Below are 11,666 nucleotides of genomic sequence, written 5' to 3'. Positions count from 1 at the left end.
TATGTATTGATCAATAAACCTACTAAATCATAAAATTAAAATATTTTATTTTTATCCTGAATGAACATATTATATATTCATTAAGAAAGATCTATAATATAAAACAAATTAAAAAAATAAAACATACAAGTGTATTTTGAGACTTTATTTAATAGGGAGATTAAAGTGAGACTTGTTCTGTTGCACGTACATGTATTTACTTGTTTACAAACATTTTTCCTTAAGTCATTATTCATGAATATTTACGTAGACTTGTTGTAGTCAGTAGCTACTTTTGTAAAGTTTTTAATTAATAGTACTCTATAAATTTTATCAATTGACTGATTTGTGAAATCATTATGATTTTTAAATTTACCTTTTTATATTAAATAAATACCATTAGAAATCCATCCCTCCTAGGGTGAGTGGGAGAAGTAATTGATGCTAGAAAATTGATTTGAAGAGGTCGAGTTCTTTAGATACTATAGAACAGTTTGAAATTTTCATGTTTCTTCAACTAAAAAATTGGTTCCAGAATAGATCAAAGGAACTACTTAGAGAGAGGGACGGTAAGTGTAGAATAATTCAGAAGTTCAAAATACTTTACAGTCTATGAGACAACTATCGCACCTAATTTGGAAATTTTCCAACTTATATTACTTTTGCTATCTTCACTACCTATGTTAGTTAATTAATATGATACAATTTTTTTGTATTTGTCTATAAAATCTTAATGAAAATCAAACATCTAAAAGATATCTCTAGTTTGAGTTATATTGAATGGTTTGTTATTTTAAGGAATTTGTTCTAAAAATATTTTTGAAGCCCATTTTAAGACAGATAAATAAGACCTGGAGAGTGGTGATCCTGAACTGAGATATTACCACAGAATTAAAACTGATACATAAAGTCCACAGCAACAGCCAGTTCTCTATTTAATTCATTCCCAAGTGTTTACACAGATGTTATTATATAACTTGCACCAACTCAATATGCAGTATATGCAGGAATAGAGCACATGTTCTGATAACTCAGTGGAATTTTTGATCTGGAACAAATGAAGACATTTGAAGCTTGGATATTAAAACAAAATGCAATACTTTATTTCTCCTTTTATGACTATCACATGTCACTACAATGATCCATTTTGTGTATTGTTTTAATATAAATTATTTAACACTCAAATTGGCTTTGTCAATAGTTTATTGTCAAATCTCTTCTGAACGTTCCTATTCCAAGATAGGATTTATTTATTTTATTGTTTAGCTATTGTTTCAAGGTTTATTAACGCCAAAATTATCGTAATCTAGAGGATACAGTAGGTATAGCATTGTTTTTATGTCTGATCTATTGAATTACAAATAAGAATTAGAAATTGTTTAATAGTCACTTTACCACTTTTTAGTTATGCTAGTTACGTTTAAATTTTAAAATTTACAATTTATATCAGATTTAGATGCGCAATAAATTTAAGAAAATTTACAATTTATATCAGATTTAGATGCGCAATAAATTTAAGAAAATTTACAATTTATATCAGTCATACAAAATAATAATCAGATATTTTTATTTAGCATATGTATGGCATTATATTTGTAGATGTGTAGAGGATCTGGACAAACTTAGAATATCCTTCAGGACCATCTCAGATGCTTTAGAAGGCCCAGCAAGAAGGCTGGGACTTAAGATTAATGATGAATATATCGATGGTCTACTTCACTGTGGTGTTAAGTAAATTTCTACTAACTTGGCTAGGGTGAGCACACCAAGTTCCTTATCATTTACCTGGGATTTCAAGTGACAGTGAATATGACAGCAGAAATCAAATGAATAATTGCTGGCTATTTTAACATAACCCATTTAGTTTGAACTATTTTCCTAATTCTTCTTTTATATCTCTCATTGCAATTCTGCTGCTGTTTAGAATGTGCAAAATGTTAGTAAGAATGTGCAAAACTCCAATAAAGTTTTGTATTTCTCAAGGAAATTTCTTTTCTTCTGTATCCACCATCTTCTGTACTTTATTTATACCTACTTTTCTGATACCTTTTTCGCAACATTTTTACCTTCCTCTGAACCATACTTAAACTTTCAAGTATCAAATATAGTGAAATTTTAAGCATGTCGCTTAAATCCTCCATTACTAATTTTGTCTGCCAGTCCACTTTATCTAACTTTTCAGACAGTCTGGCATCTTGATTTCCTCTTAGACAGAAGAATAACGTGGAAGCCACATGACAAACAACAAGAGATTGACCAATGATATGAGAGATAACAGAATCTCCCATCATTCAGTTAGTAACAAGTTGCCTATATACCAGGGCATTCAAAAAGTCCTGTCGTTTTTCGTTTGTTCGTTGTTTATTTTGTTTCTAGAGTGTTTGCTAATTAATTCCGTTCAATACAACTTTTATCCATGTAAACACAAATGTTTATACTTTATGAATAGGAGGCTAAGGAGGATTAATTTAATGCAGTCACCATCCAACTGTCTAGTTAAAATGATTCCAGTTGAAACTCAAATTCGGTCGATTTTGCTCTATGAGTTTAAACTTGGCTCAAAAGCTGCCTAAACTGCTAGAAAAATATGCTCCGTGTTTGGGGAAGATGTGCTGTCTGAGCGGAAGGCACAATTTTGGTTTTCAAAATTTCGTGGAGGCGACGAGACACTAGAAGACGAGGCACGCTTAGGTCGACCAACTGTAGTTGATAAGGAGGACGTTCGAAGAGTAGTAGAGTTGGATCCGCGTCAAAGTTGTTCAGAGATAGCCTCTCAACTTAATATCTCAGCCACCACTGCCTGGAATTACCTTAAAGAACTGGGAAAAGTGAAAAAACTGGATAAATGGATTCCTCATAAGCTTTCAGATGCCAATATGCTTGTTCGCTTGACAACTGCATCTTCGTTAACTTCCCGCTTGAAAGTCGAACCCTTTTTGAATCGAATCATCACCTGTGATGAGAAATGGGTGTTGTACAACAACTTCAGACGATCATATCAGTGGTTGTCGGCAGATGAGAAACCTAAACAATTTCCAAAACCAGATCTCCATCCAAAGAAAGTTTTGCTCATTGTTTTCTGGACAGCCAAAGGTATAGTGCATTTTGAGATTCTGAATCAAGGGCAAACCATCACTGCAGAAGTATACTGCAATATACTGGACCATTGCCAATCCAAGCTTAAGACTTTTGATCCCTGCTTAGTCAACAGAAGAAGACCTTTGCTTCTTCAAGACAACGCTCGACCACACACCGCCAAATTGACCAGGGAAAAATTGACAGAAATAGGCTGGGAAGTTTTGCCTCACCCACCATATTCCCCTGACCTGTCACCCACTGATTATCACCTATTCAGAGATCTCGACAACAATCTGAGACAAAAATGTTTTCAAGACCGTGACAACCTAATTCACGAACTGACCACTTATTTTTGCAGTAAAAATCAACAGTTTTTTAAGGAAGGAATTTGGGCTTTACCATCTCGTTGGGAGAAGGTTACCGACTGTAACGGTGGATATTTTGATGAATAAAGGTGATTATTTGAAAAAAAACGACAGGACTTTTTGAATGACCTGGTATATAACTACCAGTTAGTAGTTGATTTACCATATTATTCATAGTGTTTCTAGACCAATAGGATTAAACTGTACTGAAAAACTGCTTTACTGTACATAATCTCTCCTCTCTCCTTTTATTCTAAGCAATAGCCAGCAGTTCACCCGCAATCGTCAATTGTGATTTGATCTTATAAATTTTATTATAAATTAACAATCTTACTGTTATTTAATATCATCCATCATTATCCTTTATCTCTATTGACTATTACTTATATCTTTGTCACTTTTCTTTTTTTTATAATTTTCATTACTTATTTTATCCATATTATCTTCTATGTATAAAAAGAATTTATTGAAAAATTAGATTAAAAAAATAATTTTTGAATCAAAATTTAAATTTATAAAATATTTTACACAATTTTAACTCATAATAATTTATTAAAAAACTATGAAACCAGAATTTAAAAATTATAATAAAATTATGAATGTTATCAAGAAAACAAAATATATAAATAAATGTATGCAGCATTTTTGATGGTTAGATAACTGTGGAAAAATACATAATATTCCTCCTTTTTTCGTTATTTAGAATTTTTGAAAGCATCTTCAATCATCAATCAACAGAACATAATTAGCACTATACCTATTTGTTAAAAACATGTTTAAAATGTAATTTAATTTATTTCTTTTTTTTATAAGAGTAAAATATCAAATCTTAAAAATGTCAAATCTTTGGTAACTAAACAACTATCTTCAGTATCAAATGATTTATTATGATGCTAGTAAATAAATCAAAGAATACTTAGGATATTTGTTTTGATCAGAGTAGGTAGGAACACCCCTGATGATTCAATAAAAATTTTAAAGGTTTATTGGGTAGTTCGAATTACCGATATTTCACAATCAATCCCATCGGTCTCCTAGCCAATGACCTTAGGGTCGAAACGATGGAGAAGAATAAAGATAGTGACAGAAAAGAATCTAAAGATATTTATGTTTTTAATTTAAGTTACTTACTATCAAATAAAAATTTCATTATAAGATATTTATAATCTAATAAATTATTTTATTTTATAGAAATATAACAAATTTTAGTTTTTAAAATTACTTGTTGAAATATGAGTTATTGTAATAATCCTTATTCTGATATCCAAATTAATAATTTAATGATGAACTACATTGAAGAATAAAATTAATGCATCACTTTATTCATACCAGTGCCGGCATCAGTGTGATCTTATGCATAGACTTCGGGTCTACCAAGAACACAACTAATTATAACTTTGTAAGAGCTGTTACACTGTATTAATGTAAAAAGCTCTCTTTAAGGGTAGCCTCAGCTCGAACTTTGAGGTTGCCTCGGTTTCAGTGGTCATTACACGATGCTTTAGACCCTATGGTGCTTTGAGGAGACAGATTCATACATAATTGAGAGCAACTGAGGCCCACTAGCCACATGGATGGCAGATTTGTTTCCATTCAGGCTTTAAGCATCTTCTTGGCAACCAGTGCATAAAACACTAAATAATTAACAGTAAATAAACACAAAAAAACAGTGGTACCCCTCTTAGATAAATATTCAAATTATTATTAAACTATAAGTCAAAATCGATTTTTGAGGTATTAAGGTGATTTGTAGATTCAAACTAAGTAATGTGACCACCCATGTTCTCTTGCCAAGATTAAGATTAAGGATTATACTGTTAAAGAACTGAACTCAGAAATCTGGTGAGTAAAATTTGCAATGTATCAATTTCTAATCAGAGTATGAGGAGTTTTACTAAAGTAAAATTAAATGCCATGTACCCTGCTTGAGAACCTCCTTTCATCTCAGCTCATAACAGATATCGACTAGAATTAGCTAAAAGCAATTATTAAATTAGGATTTAGAGGACTGGAAGTGAGTTATTTTTCTAATGTGAAAGTGGGTCTTAAGTCATCAGATAAATCATATTTTCATTTGAAGATACCCAGGCAACTTATATGCTCAGTGCAGTGTGAGCCCACAGATTGCATTACAAGGAGACTCAAGCGTGTTCTGGATTGTATTCCTTCTGATGCCCATACAGAATTAGTATTAGTACAGGAAAAGTCCTTAATTCCTCAGAGGAACTTAAAAAACATGTTAGTGTTTAAGTTGGAATTTGTTAAACCAAAAGAGTTTGTTATTAACTCCTTTGAGGGCATAGGAAGATAATTGATCCTCGTAATTCATGCCAGAGCCAAAAGCATGAACCACTAAATTAATTTTAATTATAATTGTAGGATTTACCATGGTAGAAAATTACCCATACTCTCTACTGGAGATTTAAGAAGAGTTTATTTATGTATATAATTCAGTGTATTTTTAAACAATCATGTGTAAGACCTCACTATTGCAAACACCCGAAATGACCAAAAAAAGAGAAGAATATAGAATAAATAAATGTTAGTCAATTAAGTAATTTGTTAAACATTATAATTACATAATAAATAATATTTTCCATAAATAAATATGTTGTTAATAATTCTGATTTATTAGTGAAATCCACTGAATTTCAAGTGATTGAAATGTTAATTTTAATTTTATTTATTATATTTATAAATTACCTTTAAAATAGTATTTATCTATCCAACTTTCAGTGCACTGACTCCTGGATTGTTATTACTTTGGGGATTTGCTTAATGCTAGTTATCTATGTTGTGTATTGTTTCTGATTTATTTCCTTACTCATTACTGTTGTTTAAAAAAATCTATGTTATTTCTTATGTCTACATAATGCTGTTCAATTCCTCCTATATCAGTTTTTAAATTAAGTATGTCTTTTATAATTTTTGTTAAATAAATAGATTCTAAATATTTTCTAATTCTTCCTTCCTCAGCTTTGTTTAAAATTTTTACTTTTTTAAAATTAAAAGTTATATTCGCTAATGCTGTTGCATTAATATTTTTATGGTTTTTAGTATTTGTTCTAAGTCGATTTATTCTATTCCTTAATTTTGTGATGTATCACCTATGTAGCACTTGTTATCACATTATTTACAGTTTATTTTATGAATAACATTATGCCTATTTTCTTTTTGTACTTTCTCTTTCATATTTAACAAAAAAATATCTAATTTGTTATTATTTTACAATCTAAATTTTAAATTTGGATGGTCATACTTCATAAAAGCATTTTTGTTATCTTGGGGATATATTTTAATTTTTAAAAATGTCCCACTTGTAGTGGTTTTTCTATTGTATTTTTATTATTACTACTGTTATTTTGTTTCTCCATGTTTATAACTTTAAAATAATCCATTATTAATCTAGTTTTCTTTATTGGTATTTGGTGGGGGAACAAGTCCGAGAAGTGGTCCTCCTGATCCTTTTTTCCAACCCATGGCGGCTACCAGTGTTGTCTCTGCGTACTAACAATGGTGGGAATGTTCAGATTCAGTTTTTGAGACCACTGAAAAATAAATATTAACTCAGGGACTTATGCCCCAACCAGCACGGCCTTCAGGCCCCTAGTTTTCCTTTATCTAAGATATATTTTTTTATCATTACTATATTTTATTTCTTTAGCTTCATGTTTTCTATTATTTTTGTTTTCATTATTTATCTCATTGATACATATATACCAAAGTTCATTAACATATCTGTTTGGCTAAAAATTATTTTCCAACATTTTGTAAATATTATTTTTAACCTCTATTAAATATTTAATATTCAATTTTTTATTAAATTTTAGCTATGTTAATTATTTGATATTTTGGATGATTGGAATAATAATTTAATATTTTGTCATTACTATTCTCTTTTTTTCATCTACATTGCCTTTAATTTGTTGTTTTTAAATACTATATTTATATCCAAATACATCAATCTATTATTTATTTATGTTCCCTTGGTGAGATTAAAAAAAAAATATTTTAACAAAAAATCCTTTGGAACTCAGGATGAAGGATTACAACTGATTATTTATATTTAATTTTTTTTTAAATTAAGTTAAACATTCTTGGTGTCACTCTTATTACACTATATATATAGATCACAAAATAAATAAATATTATGATCAGAATTAATTTTGATTGTTTTTTAAAAGGAATTCATGATTATATTATATTTAATGAAATACGAAATTAATAAATATTGTTAATAAATGAGTGTGTATACAATATAATACAATCTGACTCCTCTAGTCTAAAATAAGGATCAACCTATCTTAAGACATATTTCAGTTCTCATTTAAAAGATCATGGTGTTTATTATTTTAGTGCATGGAATAATATAACCTATTCGAAATTCGTGAAGTGGTGGGCTTATTATGGTATCAAAGAATAGTTAAGGAAAATTTAGATATATAATCCAAAGAAAGGCATATTTGGGATCCATTCAATTTCCTTGTTGGCATCCCTATGGATTTTTCAGGTCCTTTACTTGAGGCTGTGGTGAGGGAGTGAGTCAAAGTGGCACCTTAGTATCTTGAAGTGGCAGTCTTGAATCGAAAGTGCTTGTTCAAATTCAGCCTAGGGAGATCGAAATTTATTTTTTGATAGCTCCATGGAATAAATTTTGACCTTCCTATTCTGACTTGGATAGGATGGTGATCTGTAAGATAATCATTCCATATAAAAGAAATGGTTGGGTATAAAATAAAAAAATAGTGTCTTTAATTAGATGAAAAAAATTTGAAAATTACCTATTTGTCAGAAACACACCTTGGAAAATGTACAAGGTAACTAAATCCAAACTGAAGATTATTCAACTTAAATGCAGAATAGTATATTGAATTGAGTTACTTCCTATTCAAAAGTGGGAAAGAAATTTTAAACTTAATTCAGATTAGGTGAAATCACCAAACACAAGTTTCAGGTATAATCGGTGAACTTTAAATTTCTTAGCTAGTTGCGGATCATTTGGGGAATTCCTAGTACACTTAATCTAGGTTTTTTCTATATATACATATTAATTAGGCGTATCTGAGAACATCCCAGAAGTGTACAAATATAAATTAATATAATAATTTTAAAGTATTCAAGGGGTAGCAGATTGATTCTATTGACAAAAAAATGTCACATAGTCAAGAATTATTGATAATTTGGTTGATGGTAAATAAATAAAAGTGCCAACCTTTACACATAGCACTCCCACATAATTACGTCATGAGCATCCCCTTCCTGAGGAAAAAAGTATACAATATTGATGTACACATAACACTTTATAGGTGAATTGTGTTTCATTCACTGTCTCTAACTCAAATTCTCAATTAAGACATTGGTACATCTGACAAAAAAAATCTTTTGATTTTATTTTGAATGACATATCCCAAAGATAGTACTGTAGACTGAACTTACTTTTTCTGCCAGGGTAATCCTACAAACTTTGCCAAAGCTAGTAGGATTAATGCAAAGTAATCTCAGGCTGCTATACTATCAATGGTATATGTTGAACACACAATACATAAAACCTTCTTTTTTTTTGTCAGGTGTGCCACTATTAACGCAAACAACCATATAAGGTCTGAAACATATTTATACTTTGGGTCTAGTTTTAAAGAAGGGGAGAAGTCACTATTGATAAAGAATGTCCTTTTAGTATAGATGAAAGTTGAATTTTAACTAGATTTCTATGGGTACTAAACAAAATTTGGTAAGCAAAATGACACAAACCAACATTCAACTTTAAATGTAAAATATTAAATTTTTTATATCAAGTGAAATCATATGAAAAAAATCAACAACGTATATTCAGGGGTTAAACCAATTTCTGTATTTCATAAGGACATAATCAATCATTATCATAATCACCTCATTTTTACATAAACAGTGATACACTCATTTACAATTTGACATAAAGTTTTTACAAAAAAGTAAACTGCAGATTTCCTAGAATTTTTGTATAATTAGACTACATTATTCCACATTCCATAAACTTTTCTTCACTAAATGTATCATTATAGCAACAAATAATAAGTGAGAAAGTGCAAAGAAGACAAAAGTTTAGGTCATATGGAAACAAGCGAGTGATGAGGTCATACAAATTAAACATTATTGTTTATATCCTGATATTGTATTATTCATGAAAAAATAAAACACAAATAATGTTATAAAAATTACCCTGAGCATTAACCAATTAACTTAAAATAACTAAAAAACAATTTGAAACAAAAATAAGAATAAAATATGTACAATTGTACTAATAAACAGTCTTTCAGTTACGTATAGCTTAAAAGTTCAAAGAAAGAAATTTCTGCTGAGCTGAACTTTCAGCTAGCCTGAGGTAGTAGTTAATGAGGTAGATATTTGCAGTACAGTAAATGTATGGATATCGATATAGAGCCAAAGTAATTAGAAAATAAACATGCAAAAAAAAGTATAAACAAACAAAATTCAAAATAAATAATGTAACAAACATAATGAAATCAAACCAAATATCGTACATTTAGTCACATGGATATGTGTTTCGTTATCAGTTAATTTTGCTAAGTTATGAAAAGTTGCAAGATATGTTATGGTATAGTGAGTTAACACACAGGTGGTTTCGTATATTATTGAGATTTAGGCAACTGATAGATTTACTTGAGCAAGTATTAATTGGAGTTAATGAAGTATTAAGGTACCAGTTATGTCATTCTTTTCATAACTAGTAGTTTCTTAAGCTACTGCTGTGAGTTAAATCACTAGTACATAACTAGTATCAATAATCAAAATGTTTTTAAATTAATGATTAATTATATAGTTACCATATAACACTATGGATGTTTCTGCAGACAAATATGCTGCAAATACATGCAGGGTGTTATTTAGTGAAGTAAATCATAAAGTATTTTCTATAATCACAAGATTATTGCTAAATATTTTTAAAATATTTATTTACTATCTTTTAGAAAGGTTATTACTTATTATTGTTCATTTATCTTTTATATTCTTATATAGGTTACGATATTACATTTAAAATAACTAACAAATAATCAATATTGATTTTTCAATAGTTTAAATATTTACTGGAACAATTCAAAAATGTTAAAAATACTAATCAATGGACAGAAAATAACCCACAACCAATATAATTAATGAGTCTCTTTTAAATTTGACTTAATCTTTCTAATAACCAAAAATTTGTAAAGTGAGTAACCCAGTCCAGAGAAAAATAATTTAAAGAACCACATTATTACCATTGTCACAATAGTTTATCAAAAAAATTCACTAATATTCTTGGCATTCAAGTTTTTTTCTAAAAGCCAAAATTAATTTTTACCCCAGATGAACAATTCTGTAAACATCACATCGACAGTTAGAAATGAAAATCCATTTACAATTTTATTTACACTAGCGTCAAAGATAGTTTGATATAGCTGAATTCTAACCATCTTCGTTATTACTAAGTGGGAAATTGCCATACACTTCATATCGCATATCCAGAATGAGAGGGATACATTTTGAAAATTGTGTTCTGAGTATAATCCACACAATATAATAAGATCAAAGCTTGCACACTGCAGGGTTTTTTTTAGAACTAGTTGCTGACAGATCACCTAATGGATATAATATTTTAGCCTAATACAACGAGTTTCACTAGTTGGATGGATAGTATTCTAACTAAAAATCTTCCGAGTGACAGCTTCAATTTCCTTCTCGTGTCCCTTTCATTCTGATGAGCGATATAGACAGATAGAAATCTATTCAGGATGATAATTTTTCTAATTTACTTAATCTTATTAATAAAATTTTTCAAGATATTGACATTAATTTTTTTAAAGCCATGATGAAAATGTTGAAAATGTACTTTTTCACTTGGCTCTACATACAAATATACCAACATAACTTAAAAGCTAAAATAAACACATTCAATAATTTGTACTTAAATTAGTTTATAAACACGAGGAATGGAATATCCCTAAAATTAAAATAAATGGATACATAGATTAAAAAATAAGAGTAATGAGCATATAACGTAGCACTCCCATTAGATGTTGGAGAAGACCAACTAAGCTATGTTATATAGCCATAGGAACATATTTGCTCATCATGTCACTGATAATTAAGTAAATAGTAAAAAAAAAAATATATATAAAGAAATTCCTACTATTAATCCCTGAATATATAATCTGTGAACATTTACTACATTACTATGGAACTAAACCAATTCTCATTAATATATTA

General features: G+C 29.2%; 1 protein-coding gene across 1 annotated transcript in view; it reads right to left on the bottom strand.

Annotated features, from left to right (window-relative positions):
* The window catches only part of LOC106691293 (T-related protein), a 69,092-nt gene extending 62,919 nt beyond the window's left edge, over window positions 1-6,173 (bottom strand). Inside the window, exon 1 of the mRNA XM_067051625.1 lies at window positions 6,126-6,173. The gene's annotated coding sequence lies outside the window, so the exon portion shown is untranslated. The remainder of the gene's footprint in view (window positions 1-6,125) is intronic.
* Window positions 6,174-11,666: the final 5,493 nt, after the last annotated feature.

Source organism: Halyomorpha halys, unplaced genomic scaffold (assembly GCF_000696795.3).
Source record: "Halyomorpha halys isolate HHAL.00 unplaced genomic scaffold, Hhal_1.1 Scaffold2209.1, whole genome shotgun sequence".
Taxonomy (NCBI): Eukaryota; Metazoa; Arthropoda; class Insecta; order Hemiptera; family Pentatomidae; genus Halyomorpha; species Halyomorpha halys.
The sequence above is the reverse complement of the archived record's forward strand: the minus strand, read 5'-3'. Positions and strand labels throughout refer to the sequence as shown.